The 24,807-nt window shown below is 41.6% G+C and overlaps 1 long non-coding RNA gene across 3 annotated transcripts in view; it reads left to right on the plus strand.

Annotated features, from left to right (window-relative positions):
• The first annotated feature begins 1,329 nt into the window (after positions 1-1,329).
• Positions 1,330-24,807, plus strand: part of LOC307191260 — a 360,146-nt gene continuing 336,668 nt past the window's right edge. For all 3 annotated transcript variants that reach the window (XR_013829670.1, XR_013829671.1, XR_013829672.1), the window contains exon 1: positions 1,330-2,130. This is a non-coding gene — a long non-coding RNA (uncharacterized lncRNA). The remainder of the gene's footprint in view (positions 2,131-24,807) is intronic.

Genomic DNA, 24,807 nt, shown 5'->3' on the forward strand with positions numbered 1-24,807 from the left:
AGGCTGCTACATTCTGAAGAAAGGGTTTTGGCTTTTATCAGGACAAGTGCTGGATCGCTTTTTGCTCCCGGGAGTTCTGAATCAGACAGTCTGAAAGGTGTCCTTGTGAGGCCTGTGGAGTCAGAAATGTTTTCCAGGGTTTTTTTTCTCCAGAGCTTTTTATATGGGATCCTGGGAGTTCTGACCTAGAACTAAAATGCCTCTTTGAAAATGAATTAGGAGTAATTGTTTTAGGCTGCTTCTGCCACGTGTGTATTATATATATTTATGGATGGATATACATTTGTAAAATACAGTAATACATAGGCTGGAAACTTTAATGAGAAGAAGTGATATGAATTTCAAGGTAAAGAAATGATTGATTCTGTGGAATTATGATTAACGATCAAAAGGAAATGACTTGATTCTGCAATCTTGCCGTTTTTCCATTAGATATTTTCCATTAGAGAGAGAGATTGCATGATATATGTGTAAACCACAGAACATTTTCTCTATCGTCATCCTCTTGGCTCTTCTGTATTTTAGGACTTGTTTACCAAGCAGCTGCTATGTGCCAGATGTATTGGTCTCTGGAGACTCTGGAGTGAACAAGACAGATACGGTTCCTCCCTTCTTGGAACTTACATTCTAGTGGAGGAGATGGACAGAAAACAATAGAGTGTAATGTCGGGAAGGGATGAAGCAGGGTAAGGGGATGGAGGATGATGGTGTTCACATTTTAGGTAGAGTCAGGGAAGGCTTCTCGGAGGAGGTAGCTCGGAGCCCAGACTTGTGCAAGGTAAGCGGGAGAGTCATGGTTTCTCTTCAGGAAGAGCGTTCCAGGCAGAGGATTTTCTCCGGATTTGCTCCTCCATCCGCCATCCACTTAGTTGCTCACGCTAGGAATTTGGGCGTCCTTATGTATCCTTTTCCTGACTTCTCATCTCCCCAAATTCATAAGACCTATCTTTTCTGTGACCTAAACATGCAATTGCAAACAAAACTGCCAGGTGAGTGTGATCAGAACTGTTGCAGGGAACCAACACAGGGCGATTCAATTTGTCAGTTGATAACCTCTGAAGTCCGAGAACTGCAAGAGGTTTTCGGTGAGTAGCTCATCCTATGTAATGCCAAAACCCATGTTTTGATTGTGATTTTCTGTGATCACCAGTGAAATTTTATTCGTGTTTCTTTTATCTAGTGTAACACCTCCCAGTGTGTCATGTATTCTGTGGCCCCCATTTAAATAGTTGTGTTCCTGTGTGGGACACCAAAACCATATTTGGAGGGTGAGTCAGAGAGCTCAGGGGTCTGTGATTTTGACTACGGAAACTGAGTCAGAATGTTCATGTTGTCGTTTCAGCTTGGTTATTTATATTCTTGAGCCCCAGTCTATTCCTGTCTACAATTGTGATAGCATTCCTATTAATCTTTTAGGGGAGGCGTTGGAAAATTTATCTAGTATTTTATTTTGCAAGCCACTTTTTTTTTTTTAAGCATTCCTACAGTTTTTCATGTGTGCTGCATTTATTTTTCAACAAACAAATAAATGTTTCCAGTATTCGGCAAACTTTTATTGACTGCTACTGTGGGCCAGTTTCGGACGGGAGACAAGACTCCACAGCGTGCAGTGGCAGACAGAGGCAGGTCAACCGGGAACTCTGAGTCGGGGGTGCGCCAGACATTGCTGGTTCTCTGCTCAAGAGACATTCTTTCCAGCTTCCTGGCTAACAGGACCTTGATTTCAAAAAAGAAATTAGGCATGAGGCAGCAAGCTGCTCAGAGAAGGTGGGCTCCATTCAAGGGATAAATCATTATTGTTTTAAGCCAATCATGTAATCCTATTTCTCTTTGCTGTGATTGGTTGGAATGGCCACGTGACCCTTTCTGGCCAATGAGATAAAAGGGCAGACCTGGAAAGGGGTTTCTCGTTAGTCAAAAATGAGAGGCCAGTGTGTAGGGTGCTTCCTCTTCCCTTCCCAACTTCGGGTAGGTTTTTGAGGTGATAGTGGTTAGAGCTTGAGGGACAGTATTCCTAACTCACTGAGGATGATCGAGTGGACGGATGGAACAGGAGTAAGTTCTGAATGACACTGTGGAGCGACGGAATCAACGGCACCACCGACTTTCTCTGGCATCCTGTTCTGTGAGGTAATCATGCTAGCAGTCTGTTTGTTTCAGGCACTTTGGGTCAGTCATTAATTACCAGCACCTGAAATAAAGCTTAATTGATGGGTATTTCGATAAAGTCAGGTACAAATCCTTAAAGAAACAGAGTACAGGGAGGTAATCTGGCCAGGGGAAATCAGGCAGGGTTTCCTACATGGGGTAAACTTTGAGTTGCATTTTGAAGAACAGGTGGAAATCCACTAGGTAGAAATCACAGGGAGGTGCATCCAGGTGGAGGAAGTGCGTGTGGAATGACTCAGAGGCTGACTGACACCTGGACCTATTAGACTAATTCATGGTTTTGAGGTATCCAGATTCTCAGTGGAATAGATTCATGGCATTTGTGGATTTAAATTCTTTTACGTGTGATCTTTAAAGGCTTTTAATTATGCACGTAATGTGTAACGTACAGTAACCTGTAATTTGTTCAAGACTTGAATCTAAACCTTGGTGGCTTTCAGTCTTGGAAGCAGAGTGCGTCCTGTGGGCAGTGAGTGAGTCAAGCTGACTACAGAGCACAGAGTGCAGCTTCCCAGTTTTGGGGCCATAACTTGGTAACTTTTGCGAAACTTTAGACATTGGCTTCTTTGGTTAGTCCTGCTCGTTTGAGAAGCAGACACCAGGCTGGGATGAAACATGCAAGGAGTTTTATTAGGGAACCGCCTTGGGAGAGGGAATGGATGGAGCTGGATGAGGCCACCAGGCTGGGATGCGACGTTAATGCAGAGAGACAAGAAATGGGAGGTAAGGTTAGGTGGAAGTGCCCTAGACATAGTCCAGCCTAAGGAAGGTTCCGAGAGACCATCTGAGAAGTCCCCTGTCTCCCAGGAACAGGCCTACCCCGGGAGCCCTGCCCCACACAAAGCAGCCGGCGGGAAGCATGACCTCATGGCACACCTGACAATGGATTTCAGAGCAGTTGGGGTCATTGTCTATTACACACCGTACAGCTGGAGGTTGACAAGGGTAGTCTTTGTTTCTTTTCAGAAATTTTTTTGAAAAAGAGAACTGCTAAGACTGATGATGGAAGTTTTAAAAAAAAGTATTTGTACATTTTATTGGTAAAATTCTTAACTTTTTTTGGGGTCATGGAATCCTTTCAGAATTTGATTTCAGATCTGACTCTATCCCCAGAAAAATTTACATAAACAAAGGAGCCTCTGGTCTAGCATGACTCCTTCATGTTGGATTCCTAAATTCTCAGCTTCTCTACGGCTGGCTCCATGCTCAGCGACTCATCGCTGAGCTGAAACCAGAAGCAGAGCATAGGCCCTGTTCCACCTCAGTTGGGAACGTGCTCCTTCCAGTGAACAAAATATTTTGACACTGGACACGTGTCTACAAATGACCATTAACGCATGCAAGTATTGATTTTGGTGTTATAGATAAATTTTAGCCAGTAGGCAAATTCACAGGTATGAAATCTATGAATAATGAGGACCAACTGTACACGGTAAAAAAAAAAAAAATTCAAAATGTGCAAAGGGGCAGACAATGAAAAGTCTGTCTCTTCTCCTCTATCCTCAGACCCCCCAGTTCCCTGCTTCCCAATCCTCAGGGAACTTCTATTATCAATCTCTTGTTTATCCTTTCAAAGGTATCCTCCTCATAGCCCCTTGGACACAATGAGTGGTTAAAAATAGGGGATTTGAATTCTAACAGATCTAGCCTCAAAAAATGTGCACACACTTGGGCAAGCAAGTTATCCAAACTCTCTAGGCCTCAGTTTCCTCAACTCTAAAATGGGGGCAATAATCTTGCCTGCCAGGCTGGCTGAGAGGACTAAACAGTGTCATGTATGCAAAGTACTTGTCACTGAAAACAGCTTGTATGACGGCATGGTCTTCACCTACAGCGCGTGTTAGCTTCCCACAGCCTCCTACCTCCACACTGTGGTTGTGACTTTCTCTGTCCCGCTGCCTGGGACTGACGCACATGACTTTAACCTTGGCTCCAAGTTCACAGTGAAAGGTTTGGCTGGAGGGAGAGAGAGGTTAATTAACTAGCAGTTTTGTGCATATCAAACTAGTTATGGAAAGGGTCGTACAGATTTTTTTTTTTTAAAGGACTGGTATAAATTGGGGTTTAACTTTAGCTACAGCCAAACCCCAGAGAGAGGAGACAGGAAGATATAGTTTAAAGGAGAAGGGGCATTTCCTGATACAAATTAATAGGAAAGTGTCACCGCACTATGATTACACCCAATAATGCAGGAATGTTCTTTTCTTCTCTCAAGTGGAAGTCTTTCTTAAGTGAAAAAATCAGTTTCCTCCCAGGAAACCTAAACACTCTGCCTTTCCAAATAAATTTCAGGCATTGATCCCACTTTAAAGGATGTGTGTGAAATTGATTCCCTTGAGAAAATCAAAGAGCTTTTTTTCCCTGGAAATTAAAAATTATTTTTCTATTATTCATACATTTTCATTTATTAGATGCGCCACTGTTGGCCGAGCCTTTAGGAAGAATTAGCATAGAAGCTCCTATCTACTTAAAGAAAGGCAGGGCTTTATCTGACTCAACTCTTTCATGCAGTCAGTCAGCCAGCGTATAAATAAATGTAAAAATAAAATAGAAGACTGTGTCATGATGAAATAGAGTCTGTATTTGAATCATTTATCTCCTTTTTGTTCCCGGGCAAAGCTGTCTGGAGCTTGGTTGTTTCTGTACGAGCTTGGAATACTGATAATTCCGTGCTTTGTACCGTGTATCTTGGAGGTTTAATTCCTATTGACTTCAAAGGGAAAAATGATAACAGATACATCAGGTTTCTGTTTTGAGGAGGGTTTCAGAGGCTCATCTGCTTTCTAAGAGAAACTAAAAGTCCTCTCTTTCCTCACTCGCTCAGGATGAAAAGGGGGAAATGTGGTTCTTGTTCTTGGGACGCTTACTGTTTGGCTAGTGAGAACACACATGGAAATATGTGATGATATAGAAGTGATAAATGTGGCCGTGGCTTAGATAAGTGGCCCTCCACCTGTTTTTTCTGCCTCAACACATGTAAATTGAAGTTCACAGATGGGATGCACATCCATGTGTGTAATCATGGTCAAAGAATTCTTTAGGAAGTAGCTGTAACCCCATTCCCCTCTCTCCTGTTCACAAAAACAGAATGCAAGTGAACAAGCCTGCTAGTATTTAAAGAATATCCTTAAATTTATTCACATTTATTTTAAAATGCCAGTTTTTTAAAAACTCTGGTATTTTGTCATTAGTAATGAATTACTTCATGACTGACTGCCCACAGAGTTTAGATGTTGAAAGGTGCTGATTTATGCAATAATCAGTGCTTGGGTTAGTAATACTACTCTGAGGCTGGACCCCACAAATACACACACAAATGCAAACTACGCAGACAAATACAAAGAGCCTGTGAGTACCTTTGTCTCAGGCAGAGAGCAACCTGCAAATCCGAACAGATTTTCTTGTGATTAACACTGTCTCTAGAGAAACACTTCTCCTTGTCTCTCATCCCATATTCTCGATAACCCACGTCTGAATGCCATGGAAACTGAGAGCTAGTGTTCCTGCTGACATCAGAGAAGGACGCTACTTCAGACTCAGAATTTCAGTGGCAGAAGTGCTTAGCGATGTCAGATCCATTCACTCAGGAAAGAAGTATCGCTTCTCAGTAGCACCTGAACAGCAGCCTGGCCATGTGACTTGCTTCGTCCATTTAAATAGCAAGAAGTGACATATGTCACTTCCAAGTGGGAGCTTTGTGAGCTGTTGCGTGATCCACCGTTGCTTTTCTCCTTTTGCCACGACAGCAGCACTCACCTTCCAGTTTAAGGGCTGCCCTGGAATGAGAAGGTATGGACAGTTGAAACTGAAAGACATCTGCAGTAGACACTAATGTGAGCAGGAAGTAAACCTTTGTTGTTATAAACCACAAAGATTATGGGATCATTTTGTTTGTTTGTTTTCAACCAAGCATAAATTAGCTGATTGATTATACATGGTGTCATGGGAATTCCATCAATTTCATAGAGTCTTGGTTTCAAGTTTGATCTTTCATGTTTCATAGGCATGCTCTTTAAGAACTGTTTTCTCCTCAGCAAGATAGAAATAAAAATAATTTTTTCTTTCACTGTTGCAATAAAGATCAGCTAAAACATTATAATTGAAGATACATTGTAAACTCAAAAAATGTATAAATCGTTGGGTAGTTACTGTATAAATCGTTGGGTAGTTACTGTTTGTTACCTCAGCACCTAGCCTACAGTGGGAACTCAATACATGGAAGCTACTGTTACTGTAAGAACTTGGATTCTACTCTCTTGTAATTCATGGTATATAAACAATAACGTAATTCAACATTTTATGGGTTTACACATTTAAAGTGTGTGGCAGCTGTGGCCTACTTGGCAGTTTTTCCTTCCTGAGCTCCGATCTTTAGAAAAGGACCAATCCATCTTCCCATCCTTGGCTCTAGCATATAAAAGGTGTTGAAGTAACATTAGTTGGATGTCAAAAGATTTGAAGTTTAATTGTAGCTGTGCTAAAATCATAGAAAGCTAAGAATTGGGGGATTTTTTAAATGTTAGTATTTTTCAAGGTGTGTTCTGAGACCTGCATCAGAAATGTGGGCGATGGGATGGCATGGGGGTGGGGAGAGCTGCTTGTTACGACGGAGATTCCAGACCTACTCAGTTAGGATCTCTGAGGGGCTTGGTGCTCAAGGAATCTGGATTTTTAATAGGAATTCCAGTCGACTCCTATAAATACTGAATTTTTGAGAATTGCTGTTCCAGTGATAGAAAGCTCATGATGAGAATTACCCACACACAATGGTGTGAAAAGCAACTAGGAAGCCTGAACAGATGCAGATTCAGTGAGCTCCCCTGAGACTTTAAGATCCAGTGGGTCTGTGGTGGAGGCCAGGAATCTGCATTTTTAATAAACATCCTTTCCTGGGCCCCCCTACTCCAGATACAGTACAGTAGATGTCTGAACATTAAGCTTTGAGAAATAGGAACCAGCTTCTCTTTAAGAGATGATATTTTCTCCTGATCTGATCACTGCTACTCCCTTGTTGATTTGGTGTTCTTACATTTAACTGAAAAGTGATGAATATTTAGAATTCCCTGTGGCTGGATTTCACCTGAACCCGGTTGTGATCATTGGAAACACATAAGTAGCTTGTGGTTCTCCTGGCTGTGGTATGAGGGGGAGGATTGCGAAGGGCTTGGAGTTGACCCCTGACTGACTGACCGACCTTGACCCTGACTAGGCTCAGATGCATTAATATATATGCACTTGAGATGCATCAGAATTTCACCTGTGCCAACAATTCTCTCAAGCGACATAGATGGAGGTAACTGTACCCTTTGGTGCTTCCTAAGTCCCAGCTGCATTATGGCTGAATTCAGTTACCAGACTCCACAGGAGACGGGCACGTGCTCGTGATAGCAATGGGTTTTTTTTTTTTTTTTTTTTAATTTTATTTATTTATTTATTTTTGGCCGTGTTTGGTCTTCGTTTCTGTGCGTGGGCTTTCTCTAGTTGCCAGCGAGCGGGGGCCTCTCACTGTTGTGGCCTCTCCCGTTGTGGAGCACAGGCTCCGGACGCGCAGTCTCAGCGGCCATGGCTCACGGGCCCAGTTGCTCTGCGGCATGTGGGATCCTCCCAGACCAGGGCTCGAACCCGTGTCCCCTGCATCGGCAGGCGGACTCTCAACCACTGCGCCACCAGGGAAGCCCGCAATGGAGTTTTTAAGTCAGGGGTTGGTGAAGGGGAACAGTGAGGTCCTGGAAGAGACGGAATATTTATGCCTTCTGTGGGGACATCCGCCGTGTCAGAAATGGAGACCGCCAAGCGTACTGCATTGCAGCTTGTGCCCTGGGGCGCACGCAGGAGCTGGATCCCGGTGGGCTAGAGGCTGGCCCTCGCAGTCACCTGCTCAGTGCACGGTGGCGCTGCCAGCCACGTGTGTGTGCTGGGGCGGCGGTGGACGGAGGAGTTGGGGCCTTTGGGTGTGCCCGAACCTGACCTCCCAGCGCCCAGGCATCTCCTGGGGGGAGGAGCACAGTGGTGGAATGCGAGCCCTGCTCTGTGGACTTGACCCAGTGGCCCGCGTATGAGGGCCGCAGTGGACCGATGGTGCAAGGAGAAGGGGAAAGGGATGGGGTCTAGGCTGTCAGGGGTCGGGCAGCTGACTGAGAGCCCATCCGGGAACCGTGGGGAGGTGCAGGAGGCAGGACTCTGTGTGAGCTGAGGCTCTAAATTACCTGTGGAAAATTAAAGCTCAGCTTATGAGGAAATTCAAGATGGTGACTAAAAAGCATTAAATACCAATTCTGGGACCTTTTGAGCCAGAGACCCTGTGCGACCACACTGGTCACAGGCCCCTGAAACCTGCCCCGAGTCTAGGGACAAACCCCTTTTTCTCCTCTCCAGTAGACACAAAGGGAGCTTTGGGGTTCTCAGTGTTTAACAGGTGTTGAGGAATCTCCTCGTTGTTCTTGCATGGATAAAGCACAACAAACTTTTGGACCAAAATAATATTGCAAATCAGTACATGTTTTTATTCTTTTACTCTCTAAGTTTTTGTTCTTTTGTTTGTGTTTTGGTGGTGAGCAATGATTACAAAGCGCTATTTAAGGTCTAAGTAACTTTGCTCCTTGTGGATCATTTAAGGAATTATTTTTTCTTGAGGACTCCCCATGGACTTCAGTCTTACATGCGCACAGGGGCAACATGGTCTTATTCAAGGGACATGACATCGGTTTCTACTAAGGGAGACCACATGCGCATTTGATGTGGATGTATAATATTTTCCACATGTGACCACAAAGCAGCCCAAATCCTCCATCACAGGAGACGTGATTATGACTTTAAATAAACCCTGAGCAAACAGCAGGTGAGGAGGGTAAATAAAAATGTAATTGGAAGGTTCTCCTTGCCCCTGAGGCTTCCATTTAATAATTAATACCATTTTAGAGGCCACTTAAAGGTACTCTCTGGGGATTATATTGGTAACAGCAATGAGAGGTACCATGTATGTTGGTTTTCCTCGTCAACTGGAAGCCGCTTTGCCTGCTGTTTCTTGCAAAGTCAGGGCAGCATTATGGTATCGTGTCTTTTCAAGGGTGTGTGGCTACGGGGTGGATGTGACATTGGCTGGTGCTCATGTTTTCAGGCCTTTTATCATGAATGGAGTCAAAAGAAAAAAACTGCCCGACTACACGTTCCATGTAGTACTTCTTAAACTGGCGTGTCTTGAAATTGCTTGGATACCAAGTAGATTGACGGTTATAGTTGCTGAGTGGCACAATAATGGTAATCTTCTAAGAGAAAATAAATAGGACAATACTGTCAACTCTCAGGAATCTGTAGGATGGCTTCCAAGGGGGTTATTTTCTTCTGCGTGAAAAAAGAAGGCAGAGCCCGGTGATTCTGTTCAGTGGGTGGAGGTTGGAGGTCTGGTGTGTTAGAGAAGAGGAGGTGCTTTGTACGAATCATGTTTCCCTTCCTTTTGCCCAGTGTCGCTTCATTTCATTTCCTTATTTTTCTTTATTCCTTTATGTTTATCCATATTGCTGACCTACTGTATATTTCCTTGATTCCTTGTCTGTTGTCTGTCACCTCCAGTGGAGTATAAGTGTCATAATGGCACAGACCATGTGCTTTGTCTTCTTCTGTACACCCAGCCCCTAGGCTGGTGACCACAGTGACAGTAATAGGTGACAATAGCTAACACTGACGGCACATGCCTGACAATGTTCTAAAGCCCTTGAAGTTTATGTCACTTGATCCTCACAACAGCCTTTGGTGATAAGTAATATTTTAATCCATATTTTATCAAGGAGAAAACTGAAGCTTAGAAAAATCAAGCAAATCTTTCCCAAAACTCACACTGTTGCTAAGTGGGAGAGTCATGATTCGAACCCAGGCTGAGTGGCTCCAGCATTTGCACGTACGGCTTCCTGGGGGCAGGAACCTCGACTGCCTGCTTTCCTACTATGCCTCCACCCCCCACACATACTAAGCTCTCAATAAATATTTTCTGAATAGATGAGTGATCAGCCTGAAATGTGATGTCCCTGCCTCGAGGAGGGGCAGTGGCCATCAAAGAATGAGATGGGGCTGAGGCGAGCTACTGGGACCGGCTTCTTCTCAAGCAATTAGGTGTGATTTGTTGTTTTCAAGGATAATATGCAGGCTGCCCCCATCCCGCACACCTGTGCCTCCCCTTCTTCATCTTCTGTCCACCCTTCCCTCACCTGCGTATGGGTTTCTGGGGACCGGGGGCTGCTCTGGGAGAAGCTTCTCAAGGCAGATCTGCTTGTACATCCAGGTAACTACATTCCTCTCATGTGCAGCTGAGTTAGTGATGTCGGCAGGGCCTGCATGTCCCCAGATCAGTGTCCTGGGTCTCATCCCAGGGCCTTACAAGTTGTTTAGCCCAAAAAAATGTGTGGCCTCCATTGACTCATATTGTATTCATTTGATGTCACTCATAAACAGCTCTCTCTGGGGACAAGCCTTCATTTTCTCCTTTGTGTGTGTGTGTGTGTGTGTGTATGTGTGTGAGAGAGGGAGGGGGGGAGAGGGGAGGGGGAGGGGGGGGAGGGGGAGGGGGAGGGATTATTGTGGCTGGGCCCAGAAAGCATTTGCATTAGCCTTAAAAACAGTTAGGTATAAAACATTCAATTTCCCCTGCTCTCTCGTATTGCCACACAGCTGTTGAGATGTAAGCGAGTCTAACAGCAGCTTTGGAAAAGCCCGTTGCTTCTGTCTGTGTGTGTGTGTGTGTGTGTGTGTGTGTGTGGTGTGGTGTTTGCAGCCTTGTGTACCTAGTTGGGAGGGAAAGGGCAGGGATGGAGGTACAGATACATGGCAGTCAGGTTTCAAGTATCAAAACACAAAGGTGTCGCTTCAGTTGGGACTGTTAAGCTTTGCAGCCTATTAACACACATAGTGGGGGGTCGTTGCCCTTCACCTACTTGGAAGTAACATACTGCACCCCTGCTTGTACACAAAGGCTGCCTTGGGAATCAGGTTGCTCACCACAGATGAGGGAGGGCCTTTCAACTAAGAAGGAAGTAAGAATGAAAGAGGCCTTTATTTGTGGGTACCTGACAAGCTGAATCCTGCTTCTGTTACCAGGGAAATTGGTTTTAGAATCAAGGTTTGATATAAGCCCATAAAAACTGGACAAAGAAATTGAATTACTGCTTCACAATCAAGTTTCTGATAAACATAAAGGTTGCTTTGGGACTATTCCATACGTCCACACAGCAAGGCAAGTATGTAATAGTACAAAATTCATCTGGCAGCCAAATATCTTTTTTTCTTATCATATATTCTCATAGGTGAGTGTGAGCTTTTATTTTGTTTAATACATCTAATAACGACATGTCATTCAAACTTTTAGTTTATATCAGTGGTTTTAGTTTTTAAGCTATCTTTATCCTTTTAATTCTAAAGTTCTGGTGTGGTGATAAAAGCCCCTTGGAGAGGGAATTATAGCAGAGATGGTTTACTTCTGCTTGCACGATCACCATAGACTCTGTAGCCTTCGGCACTATAAAATCTCATTAGTGCTTCAAAAGTCTTGAAAACTGTGATGTTAAATAAAGAGTAATTATAAAGAGTAGTGCATCTGACTTGAGTCCATGGTAACTATTTTTACATGCTCAAAGAAAACTATAGTGATCTTTGTACAGGAATAAACTCTTTCTAGATTATTACTGAATGCAGGGTAGTTCATTAGTCCTCTGCTAAAAAAACAGAAAAAAAATAGATTTCTCTCTTGGAGTCTACATTTTGTGGAGGAAAAAGCCAATAAACAATAGACATAATAAATAAGTAAAATATGCACTAAGTTAGAAGATGGTGAGTGTTAAGAATAAAAAAAGATATTATGGGGCAAGAGAAATTAGGAGTGAGGGGTGGGAGGTACATGGCAATTTACGGTAGGATGGTCAGATTAGGCCTCCCTGAGAAGGTGATTTTTGATCAGATATTTAAAGGAGGCAAGGGAGTTAGTCGTGTGGGTATCTAGGTCGGGTGGGGGAGGTGGATGAACATTTCAGGGAAAGGCAGTAGCCAATGAGAAGGCCCTGTACGACCACACTCAGCACGTGTGAGAGCCGCCAAGAAGCCTGTGGGACTGGTGTGCAAGTGAATGTGTAGTAGGATCTGAGGTCAGAGCAGAGTGGAGTTTAGGATCTTTTAGGTCACATGAGGACTTTGACTCTAAAAGAAAAGGGAGCCATTGCAGGATTTTGAGCTGAGGGACAAGTTGATCAGGCTTGCTTATAAGGAGAAGCTAGCCTCTCCTCTGGATGGTCAACAGTAGAAGTAAGGAGACCAGTTAGAAGGCTGTTGCCGTCATTTAGGTGTCTTAGTTATCTATTTCTGCATAACAAGTTACCCCCAAACTTGCTAGTTTAAAATGACAAACATTTATTATTTCACAGTTTCTGTGAGTCAAGAATTTAGGCATGGCTTGTCTGGGTCCTCTAACTCAAGGTATCTCATAAAGATGCAAGCAAGGTGTCAGCTCAAGGCTCGATTAGGGGAGGATTCGCTTCCAAGCTCACTCATATGGAAGTCAGTTCTTTGTGTATTGTTGGACTGATCCCTAGATATTGGTCAAAGACACTGTTGGTTCCTTGCCATACTATCGTCTTCATAGGAGAGCTTAAAGGAACATGGCAGCTTACTTCAGGAGAGCAACAAATGGGTAAGGAGAGACAGGGGGTGGGGTGGGGAGAGAGAGAGAGAGAGAGATTCATTTGGAAGTCAAAGTATTTTAAAACCTAAACTCTAAAGTGATATCCCATTAGTTTTGTCATATTTGTCAGAAATAAGACATGAAGTCCAGCACACACTGAAGGGGAAGAGATTGCACAAGGGTGTGAATATCAAGAGGTGGGAATCATTGCCAGCCATTTCAAAAACTAACAACCTTGGCAAGAGATGATGCTAGAGAAGTAGTGATGGGGGTGGTGAGAAGTGGTAACAAAATACGTAGAAAATCTTGGCATTGTAATCCATGATGTATTATTCTGTAGGGAGCTTCAGGCACCCTGTATAATACCTCTGGGTTTCATTTTTTGACTTTTAATTGAAAGTCTGCTCACCTACTACCATACAAGTAGTTAAAACCTAAAGAGTTTAAGTAACTAGCCAAAGGTTACAAAGCTAATACATGATAGACCCTGTGTTTAAACCCTGGCAATCTGCCTCTACACTCTTAGTCTGAGGAGGACACTAGAAATGATGAAGTAGCTAAAACTATTCTGAAACATGCAATGTGCTATACAGATATAAGTAAAATATGGTTACCAATGTGGGCACCTTGGTAGAAATAGCTTAGTTAGAATTTGAGCAGTGCTAGGCAAAGGATAGAGCCCTTCTGTCTTTCCACACGTCTCTCATTTGTTTCCGTAGGGGTGGAAGCAGAAACTAATTGCTGCTGTAGCGTGTTTCTAGAGAGTATGGCAGTACTTCAGTGCTACCTAGGATAAAGCCACATGGATTTTGACCTAGAACTCAATACCTGGGGCTAGAGAAGTAAGGATGGTTGGGAACAGATGGAGAGTTTGACTTAATGTGGGGCTAGTTCTCTTTTTAACCAAGAAGGCATGTGGCCCTGACAAGGCGGAATGGCCTAACAAGACCCTGCAGTGGCATGAGGTCTGGTTCAGAGTAAAATTGACTAGGGGTTAGGAAGTTCAGGGTGGACGTTTTAAGGCTGGGCCAGGCTGGTTACTATTTGTGGTGTGAGTAGAAGAAGGTGAGCCTGCAAAGTTGAACTAGTAAAACAGAATGAGGCAGACACCTTGGTAATGCTTAGCTAATGGAGCCACTGACAGCCATTCTAATATTTATATAGATTCCAGATTTCTTATGAGTAGCTTTTGTGTGGTAGCTCTATTTCCCTTCTTTTATTTCCCACTATCTGTATCTTTATATTTTAAAGGAATTTCTTGGTACCATATAATTTTTTATCTAGTCTGATAATCTCTGCCATTTAATTAGTGTTTAGATTATTTACATTTAATGCAAATAACAATATGAATTAGTTTTAAATATTCCATTTTGCTATTTGTTTTTATTTGTACCATCTGTTCTTTCCCCCTCTTTTCTGCCTTCTTTTGGATTGAGTATTTTTCTGGATTCAGTTTTATCTTCATTATTGGCTTATTAGCTATTCCTGTTTTATATTTTTAGAAGTTACTCTACGAGTTGTAATATGCATTTTTAATTTATCACAACCAACTTTCAAATAATGTTATATCACTCTGCATATAATTTATAAATCTCACAGCAGTATATTTTCATTTCTCTCTCCCATTCTTGATGCTTTTGTTGTCATAAATTTTATTTCTATGTATATCCTTATAATGTTTTTGCTTTAGTCAATTATCTTTTAAAGAAATTAACAAATGAGAAATAAGAGCTTTTTATTTACCAGCATATTTACTATTTCTGGCATTCTTTATTCCTTTGTGTGGATCCAGATTTCCATCTAGTATCATTTTTTCTTTCTTTTTTTTTTTTTTTTTTGCGGTACGCTGGCCTCTCACTGTTGTGGCCTCTCCCATTGCGGAGCGCAGGCTCCGGATGCGCAGGCTCAGCGGCCATGGCTCACGGGCCCAGCCGCTCCGTGGCATGTGGTATCCTCCCGGACCGGGTCACAATCCCGTGTCCCCTGCATCGGCAGGCGGACTCTCAACCACTGCGCCACCAGGGAAGCCCTCATTTTCTTTTTGCCTGAAAAATATGCTTTAATGTTTCTTAAAGTGCAGGTTAGGTAGTGATTCTCTCAGCTTCTATTTTTCAAAAAAGCCTTTTTATCTTGCCTTCATTTTTAAAGATATTTTCACAGGGTATATAATTCTAGGTTAACATTTGTTTATTCTTTTTTTATTGTGGTTAAAAAACATGTAAATTTTACTATCTGAATCATTTTAAGTGTATAGTTCAGTAGTGTTAAGTATATTTACATGACTGTAAGATAGATCTCCACAACTTTTTCTTCTTGCAAATTTGAAACTCTGTACCCATTAAAAACAGTTTTCCTTTCTCCCTCCCCCAAGCCTAAACCCATTCTACTTTCTATTTCTATGATTTTGACTATTGAGGAACCTCACATAAGTAGAATTATATAGTATTTGTCCTTTTGTGACTGGATTATTTCACTTAACATAATGTCCTCAAGGTTTATCCATGTTGCAGCATGTGACAGGATTTCTTTTCTTTTTCAGGCTGCATAGTATTCCATTCTATGTATAGACCATATTTTATTTATCCATTTATCTTTTGATGGACATTTGGGTTGCTTCCACTTCTTGGCTATTATAAACAAGGCTGCTATGAGTGTAGGTATGCAAATAACTCTCTGAGGCCCTGCTTTCAATTCTTTTGGATATCTACCCAGAAGTGGGATTGCTGAGTCATATGGTAGCTCTATTTTTTATTTTTTTAGGTACTGTCATACAGTTTTCCGTAGCAGTTGTACCATTTTACAGTCTCATCAACAGGGTTGGAGCAAGGGTTCCAACATCTCCACATATCCACCAACACTTGTTTCCTTTTTTGTTTTGTTTAATAGAAGCTGTCTTAATGGCTTTCTGGATACCTCTTATCAGATAAATGATTTTCAAATATTAATATTTTCTCCTATTCCATAGGTTGCCTTTTTATTCTGTTGTGTACTTTGATGAATAAAAGTTTTTAAGTTTAATAAGGTTTCACCTCACACCAGTCAGAATGGCCATCATCAAAAAATCTACAAAGAATAAATGCTGGAGAGGGTGTGGAGGAAAGGGAATCCTCTTGCAATGTTGGTGGGAATGTAGATTGATACAGGTCATATACCCTGAGAAAACCATAATTCAAAAAAAGTCATGTACCACAATATTCATTGTGGCTCTATTTACAATAGCCAGGACTTGGAGGCAACCTAAGTGTCCATGGAAAGATGAATGGATAAAGAAGATGTGGCACATATATACAATGGAATATTACTCAGCTATAAAAAGAAACAAAATTGAGTTATTTGTAGTGAGGTGGATGGACCTAGAGTCTGTCATACAGAGTGAAGTAAGTCAGAAAGAGAAAAACAGATACTGTATGCTAACACATATATATGTAATCTAAAAAAAAAATGGTTATGAAGGACCTAGGGGCAGGAGAGGAGTAAAGACACAGATGTAGAGAATGGACTTGATGGGGAAGGGTAAGCTGGGACGAAGTGAGAGAGTGGCATGGACTTATATATACTACCAAATGTAAAATAGATAGCTAGTGGGAAGCAGCCGCATAGCACAGGGAGATCAGCTCGGTGCTTTGTGACCACCTACAGGGGTGGGATAGGGAGGGTGGGAGGGAGACGCAAGAGGGAGGAGATATGAGGATATATGTACATGTATAGCGGATTCACTTTGTTATACAGCAGAAACTAACACACCATTGTAAAGCAATTATATACCAATAAAGATGTTAAAAAAAAAGTTTTTAAGTTTGATGCAGACCATTTGTCCATTTTTGCTTTTGTTTCCCGTGAATATTCATTTATTCTTTTAGCACTTTAACATGCTCTTTCATTGTATTCTAGTTTATATAGCTTCTGATGAGAAGTCTGTGATATTCTTAGCTTTGTTCCTCTGTATTTAATGTGTCTTTATTCCTCTGGCTCTTTTTAAATGTTTCCTTTCTATTACTGGCTTTAAGCAATTTGATTATGTTTTCCTTCAGTGTGACTTTCTTTGTATTTTTCCTTAGGTTTTGTTGAGTCTCTTAAATTTGTGAATTCATACTTTTCATCAATTTTGGAATATTTTCAACCATTATTTCTTCAAATATTCTTTTCACTTTTCCTCCTCCTTCTGGGACTCCAACTACAGTTATGTTAAAGCTGTTAATACTGTCCCATAGATCACTAAAGCTTTGGGGGTTTTTTAGTATTTTTTTTCTCTTTATGCTTCATATTAGATAGTTTCTACTGCTGTCTTCACATTTGCTGATGTTTTCTTCTGCAGTGTCTGATCTGCTGTTGATTCCATCCAGTAAAATTTTTATTTCTGGTACTGTATTTTTTATTTGTTTCTACTGACTGATTTTTTTCTCAGTATGGTTTATATTTCCCTGCCTCTTTTCATGTCTAGTAATATTTTTGGATCAGGTTGGGGACTAAGTTGTTTTCTTTTTTTTTTTTCGGTACGCGGGCCTCTCACTGTTGTGGCCTCTCCTGTTGCGGAGCACAGGCTCCGGACGCGCAGGCTCAGCGGCCATGGCTCATGGGCCTAGCCGCTCCGTGGCATGTGGGATCTTCCCAGGGGCACGAACCCGCGTCCCCTGCATCGGCAGGCGGACTCTCAACCACTGCGCCACGAGGGAAGCCCCGGGGACTAAGTTTTTTGTTTGAATCTTTTTTTTTTTCTTTTCTTTTTTTATAAACTTTTCTAAAAGTTATTTCTTTGGCTACACCATGTGGCATGTGGGATCCTAGTTTCCTGACCAGGGATCGAACCCATGCTCCGAGCAGTGGAGGTGCAGTGTTTTAACCACTGGGCCACCAGAGAAGTCCTAGCATTAGTGTTTACTGTATAAGGTTGGATAGAGGATTGTTATGGGTTGAATTTTTACCAGAATTTATATATTGGGGTCTTATCCCCCAGGACCTCAACATGTGACCTTATGTGGAGATAGCATCTTTATAGAGGTAATCAAATAAAAGTGAGGTCATTAGGTGGGCCCTAATCCAATGTGACTTTTGTCCTGATAAAAAGGGGAAACTTGTACAGAGATACACGTAGAGGGAAGATGATATGAAGAGACAAGGAGAAGATGGCTATTACAAACCAGAGAGAGAGGCGTGAAACAGAGCCTTCCCTCACAGCCCTCAGAAGGAACCAACCCTGCCAACACCTTGATCTCAGACATCTAGCCTCAAAAACTGGGAGACAATAAATCTCTGTTTTAAGCCGCCCATTTTGTGGTACTTTGTTATGGCAGCCCTAGGAAACTAACCCAAGCGTTTATGCAGAACTACGTATTAGAGACTGACTTGGTAAGAGGAAGGGGCATGTAAGGAGCAGTGTGCCACCATGAAAGTTCATGGACACTGTCAGACTCTAAGATAGATGGGCAATCTGTTCTCATATTTATCCTGCTATGGATGGGAACAAATGCCACCCAGACTGAGCAGAACAGGGCACGGCAGCAGGCCTAGCCTCAGGTTTACTAAGAGCTTACTATTTTTGCTCATCTGATTGAGAAGGATTTAGTAGAAGAAGTACAGTAAGACTTGAATTTTCTGTGTGAGTTGTGAGGGGATTTGATGGCTTCGAAAGAGATTACTTGGAGTGCATAGATGGTTTGAAAGAAAAACACATAAATACTCTAACCTTTGCCATTGGCATTTAAGACACTTAGTATCATACTGCAGCAGGGTTATTTTATACTCCACTGCTCTGAAGGATTATGAGGTGTATGGAACATGTATAAATCTTATTTTAATTAAATGCTTAGGACTTCTAAATGTCCACCCTATTTCTCTCTCTGCTTCTCTGTTTCTCTCTCTGAATTATGTGGGTGACAGTGCAGATTTTTTGATCCCTGGCTTAGCCTTTTACCTACCTACCCTTTTGTTTATAATGAAAATTTTTTTCTGCAGTTAAAATGATAACTGTCCTAATATACAAAACAAAGAAGGAGGTCCAAATGTTGCCTCCCCAAAATGACACCTTATTGAGAGTGGAAGTAAAAAGCCCCCAGACACTCAATAAAAGAGTGAGTGAGGCAGCTGGAGGCCCCCAGGCCTGTCAGCAGTCTGTTACAATTGATGCCCTTCCCCCTTCTCTGGCCAGGGTCTAATTTAAAACTCCCTTGCTCAGAGCTTCTTGATTTGATGGCCGCAGTTCCCAGGCTGTGAGGAGTTAAGCCAAAAAGGTTTTCATTAATTTGCCTTCTCCCTGAAGATTTTAGGCTTGCTGCCTCAAAGCAAGCTAGACAGCACCGTGGGCCAGCTCTTTGGTGAGAAGCTTCTCCTCTGGGAGAAGGCCGTTTGCTCAGATCCCGGCCTTTCAAAGGTCCAGCGTTACTCATCCCGCTCTGGCTCTTGTTATTTTCCTTTGAGAATGTTTTCTTCTACTAGTAGCTCAGGGAACTTTTACTTGGCGTTTGAAATCTAACCCTGGTACCCAAAATGTATGACTAATCCTACTTACTGGAATTTCAATGTTTTCATCAAGGCCGCAGTTTCCATTTCCAATTTTGTATCATAAGGGCAAAATACCAACTGGCAAACACACTTCTTTGTTGGTGTACAGCAAAATATCTCCTGTGTTGTAATTAAAATAGAAGTTTCATGATGGTTATTTTTGCAGTTGAGAGAAAACTGTCTCCAAGTGAATTTCAAGAGGGGGATGGCTCATGATATGAATACCCAGTTAAGATATTTACTCTATGAAGCACTTAAAGTAAACCTTTCAGCTGCTTTTTTTTGTCATCTGTACAGCGGGATATTAGGTTATTTCTAGGCAAGGGGAGTGGTATATACGCTGGAGTCATGGCCAATGGAAAGATTTTAGAACAACACACTAATGCTCATGCCATTAAAATAGCTTAGTTAAGCAATCATTGTGATGGCCTTTGGAAAGATGAAAGAATATCAGCTAACCAAAACCAAATTTTGTATTTGTCCACAGCAATCGTTTATTACTTCCTTATGTCGTTAGCAGTCCAAATATGGATTTTTGGAATGCCGTTGGGAAGAACTCATAGCAGGAAGGTCTAGTGGAATTGGCTTGAGACTTACCAGGCTGCTCTTTTAAGGCAAAAATCTGACTCAAGGGAATATAGCTATTAACTTGGGATGGCCTGAGATTTCCAAATCTTTCTTCTCAAAAGAATCGCCTGGAGATTAATGAGAGTGTAGATCCCCAGATCCCATTCTGAGAGTTTCTGGTTCAGTGGGTCAGTGTGTATATACATTCGTTTCCAGATTATTCTGGGCACAGTCATGATAGAGAACCTCTGCCAGTATGAGTAACTGTAGTAACAAAGTAAATATTCTGAATTATCTGATCACCCATGTAGGGCCTGCCGAATTTTGGTATGTAAAGGCAAAACTTTTCGCTTTTTGTTTAATCAGTAGATCAACCCCAATCTCCTGTTGTTCGTATGGCTTCTTTGACTCCTGGGGAGTCATTTGTGTGTCAACTGATAAACAGTCAGCTGGAATCTTTCTTAGAAAAGTAATGTCCTGGACTTAGGTGGCTATCAGAAACACCTGTGGGGCTACTCGAAAATATATTTTCCCCAGACCTTCTGAATCATAATCTTAGGGAGGGGTCACGATCTCTATCCTTCTATAGGCTTTATAGTTGATTTTGAAAGGCAGTTTATTTTGAGAATCTGAGTTATACTAATGGGGAGAAGTGCTGGTTACTAGTATTGGGTACTAAGTGAAGCTGAATTGCGTATATAGAAATAATATTCGTTTGATTAAGATGATTAAAATTGTTTGTTTCACTGTTTTACGATTAGCTTCTGCATGTGATCAGTAGATATTTGGTCATGGGCCTAAGTCCTGTTGAGAAGGGCAGGAGAGATCTTCAACACTTGAAGCTCTCAGATATAGCTTAAGGTGAACCTTGAAGTATGGGTAGTATCTGAATAGGTAGTGGAGTGGAGAGCAGAGAATTCTAGGTGAGGTCAGTGAAGGAGTGAAGTTATTAAAATGGACCCTAGACGTCCACGCTAGTAGGGCAGTGTGGTAACAGAACAAAGCCTATGTAGTGGGAAATAGTGGAATATAAAATGCACAGAGTGGATTGAGGTCTAGGGAGTGGCTTGAACTTGCAAAAAATTAGGAAACATTACAACATTTTGCTGTGTGCCCAGGAGTAAAGTGCTAACGTTTTATTTCGGTAGGGTGTGCACAAGTTCAGGGGCCAAGGCTGTGGCAGTGATGCAGAATAAGGAGATAGCATTTGGGAGTGGCTGGGAAATACCAGAAGGGCAGATTTGGTAAATATGTATAGAAGTAGCCTAAAAGAACACTATTTTCTTTGCGGATTATTTAGAAATTTTCTCCTTAAGAAGAGACCATCTCATGCAGAGGAAGGCATAAAATAACTGCACAATTGCAAAATAACTTCTTTAGTCAAATTGGCTGCTTTTAAAACTGATCAGCAAAAACCTTCAGACACAGCATTAACAAAATTTTTTATTATGTTCAGAGGCAAAACTTTTTCAACTTAATCTGAGTATACAGTCACTCTAGTTTTTTGTTTGTATAGGAAGCAGACAGGCATTCAGATATTTGAGTATTGTGAATAATCAGGTAAGAGAAATGAATATACTTAGCTGTAAAGCTGTTTGAATAGTCTTTTCTTCCGTGATGCATAATGTTTGTAATTTTTTTTTTTTTGCGGTACGCGGGCCTCTCACTGTTGTGGCCTCTCCTGTTGCGGAGCGCAGGCTCCGGACGCGCAGGCTCAGCGGCCGTGGCTCACGGGCCCAGCCGCTCTGCGGCATGTGGGATCTTCCCGGACCGGGGCACGAACCTGTGTCCCCTGCATCGGCAGGCGGACTCTTAACCACTGGGCCACCAAGGAAGTCCGTTTGTAATTTTTAAATGATTTATACGCACATAGTAACATCTGACAGGGATTCAACGGACAGGCTAGAATTTTCCTGGCTTCCTCCCATCATGCCCCTACTTATCTTTCAAGAGCCATTTCAAAAATTACCTCTTGGGTGACTCTTTCCTTGGAGGCTCCTTTGTATGGCTTGCCTCCAGTCTGATGGCTGCAATTACTCCTTGTTCCTCTTCTCTCACTCCCAGAGTCCTGATGCCAAAGGACTCACTCAGCAGAGACGTCTTTGGTTCAAGGCAGCAGATGGCCTATGTAAGAATCAGAGGCCTCTTTCTACAACCAGAGTGGTGTAAGAGAGACCCAGACTAGCTGGGCAGGGGGACGGTGAGGGGGAACCTCTGGAATCTGTAGATCTTGGAGAAGGATGGGGAAGCAATGAGAGTCAGAAAGGACTTGGAAAAATTTGCTTTGAGATGCGGATATATCAGGTCTGCAGCTTACAAAGTAGCTGAAAAGTATGAAAGTAGCTATTTCATAGGAAGAGGCTTCCGGTTCAGTTCCACAGACATTCATGCACAGGCAGTGGGGATATGGCACTGAATGAAGCTGGACACAGTCTTTGGTCTTATATAGCCTTGCCTCAAGATGAGCTCAATTTATGGGGAAAAAAAGGGGGATTTTAGAATGTATACTAATATATTACATTCTTTCACCCCATGCCGGTCATGGGTGAATAACTTGAGTCTTGCTAGAAGCAAAGCCTTCAGACTTTATTAGATTCAATACTGTGTTTCTTCATGTCCTTAAATACGAAAATGAAACTGAAATCTGGACATCACAGTTATGGGATGCTAGCTCTTAAAGTAGAAGCAAAGGACTATGGGATGAGGTTTTCTTATAGCCCAGGGCATTTTCTCAGAAGACTTGTCCAATTTGTCTTATAATTTTTTTTTCATTCTTTTTGGAAATCCCAAGATTGCAATGTTATTACGTTCAGGCGTTTCTTAGTTTAAATTTATCTCCAATCACATGTTAAAGAATGGTCCCAATTATTACTCTGAACAAAACAGGGGAAAGAGAATTTGTCTAACCGTCTCAAATACATGATACCAATTTGAATTTTCCTTAATGAATGATGAAAACTATCTAGGTACATGAATCTTTTGACCCGCAGCTGAAGATTGGACTTTGAGCTAATACATAGGTTAATTGCATCTAATGTTAATCTGCCTTAGCGGGGACAATTAAGTCAAATTATAACTTGTCCATGTTATAATACATTTTGACTTTCTGATTCATCTGTGGACTCCTACAATTCCTCCTTCATTCAAATGTCTGCTCTTCCATGGGAGAGAATGATAGGAGACCCCATCCCAACAGTGTGCTTTATTGTAGCTTAGGTTACTTCTTCAGGGAAACATTCGTATTCATCTTAATTTAAGCATCATCTTAATTAAGCATCACTGAAGGGACAGGTCAGTGGCTTGCTGGAAGATTCATTCTCATAGTCTTTCCATTCTCTGCCTTGGCCACACCCTCAACTGGAATTTAAGCCTGAGGTTAGAAGGAGAATGCTTTTAACCAACCCTTGAAGATGTCTGACCTAAACTTATAGCAGTTGTTCTTTAAATATGAAGAATAATCAAGCTCAATAAATACTTTGATTTTTTTGAAAGAAAATGACAGTTTTTAGCATGAGAAAGTCTTTGAAGTACAAGCACATCCAAGAAGAATGTCATATATTTCATCCTTTTCTTTCTAGATGGATGTTTAAAAGCTGGGTAACAGTGTTAGAATGTTAAGTTGTGTTTTGTGTTCAGTTTCATAGCTCAGCATCTGGTATTTTGGGCTCACCTGTAGTCTATTTTATTATTTTTTAACAATGCAATTCCCAGTTTGAAAGCTCATTTAAGACATTGACCCTTGATCCTGTTAAGTTCTCTTCTCCCTGGGCAGTGCTGTTAATATCAAATATCTGGCCTTTTTTTCTTCCAGTGCCAGAAACTCCCAGCAGATGTCATCATAAGGCAGATATGTTTAGCAGGGCTTTTCTAGAATAGCAAATAGAATTGTTGCATGTAGTAGGGATGTGTGTATTGGGTACTGGATTTCATTCATTCTGGTCTCAGGTCTCACCAGGGTGGGTTGTTATAAAGATGTAAAGAGACTCCTGGGATTCTTTCCTGCCTTTCTGTAATGTGGGAGAATTGTTTTCCTTCAATATAAATTAGAGAACAAAGAACAGCCTTGCAGTCGAGCATTTCCTGGGTTCTTCAGCTCAGCACAAGGCAGGGCTGTGCTCTCTGTGGCGCAGAAGGGCAGTGGGGGAGGAAACATTTGCTGAGATACAGATAGTAAGCGAGGGAGCTGGGATTTAAAACGAAGCAGGCTCACTGATTCTAGACTCCATGCCCTTAGTACCAATGGGAAAATACAAATGGGCATAAAAACTTATGTCCTTACCATGCCCAACAGAGCCCATGGCTGTTTTTTTATCTTAAAAAGAAGAGTGTTATATTGGAACTGCCCAACATTTCATGGCTATCAAATTCAGTTAGAAAATACAGTTTTTCCCAGGGAAGACCAGGGCACGTTGACTTATTTGCTATAAATGTAAATGAAAGTCAATCTAAATTCTAATTAGTTTCCACCTACACAGATAATGATAAATGTTTTCCAGCTTTATTGAGGTATAATTGACAAAACTGAATATATTTAAGGTGTACAACATGAAGATTTGATAAATGCATACATGGTGAAATGATTACACAATTAAGTTAATTAACATTCATCACATTACCTTTTATTTTTGGTTTATGGTGAGAATGCTTAATTTACTTTCTTAGCAAATTCAGGTATACAACAGAGTATTATTAACTGTAGTCACCATGCTGTGCATTATATCTCCAGAACTTATTCATCTTCTAACTGAAAGTTTGTAACCTTTGATCAACCTCTCCCCATTCTTCCCACCCACTAGTCCCTGGCAGTCATTCTACTTTCTTGTTTCTCTATGATTTTTTTTTTTTTTTAGATTCCACATACAAGTGATACTATACAGTACGTCTTTCTTTGGTTTATTTCACTTAGCTTGTAA

Source organism: Stenella coeruleoalba (assembly GCF_951394435.1).
Source record: "Stenella coeruleoalba genome assembly, chromosome: 9".
Taxonomy (NCBI): Eukaryota; Metazoa; Chordata; class Mammalia; order Artiodactyla; family Delphinidae; genus Stenella; species Stenella coeruleoalba.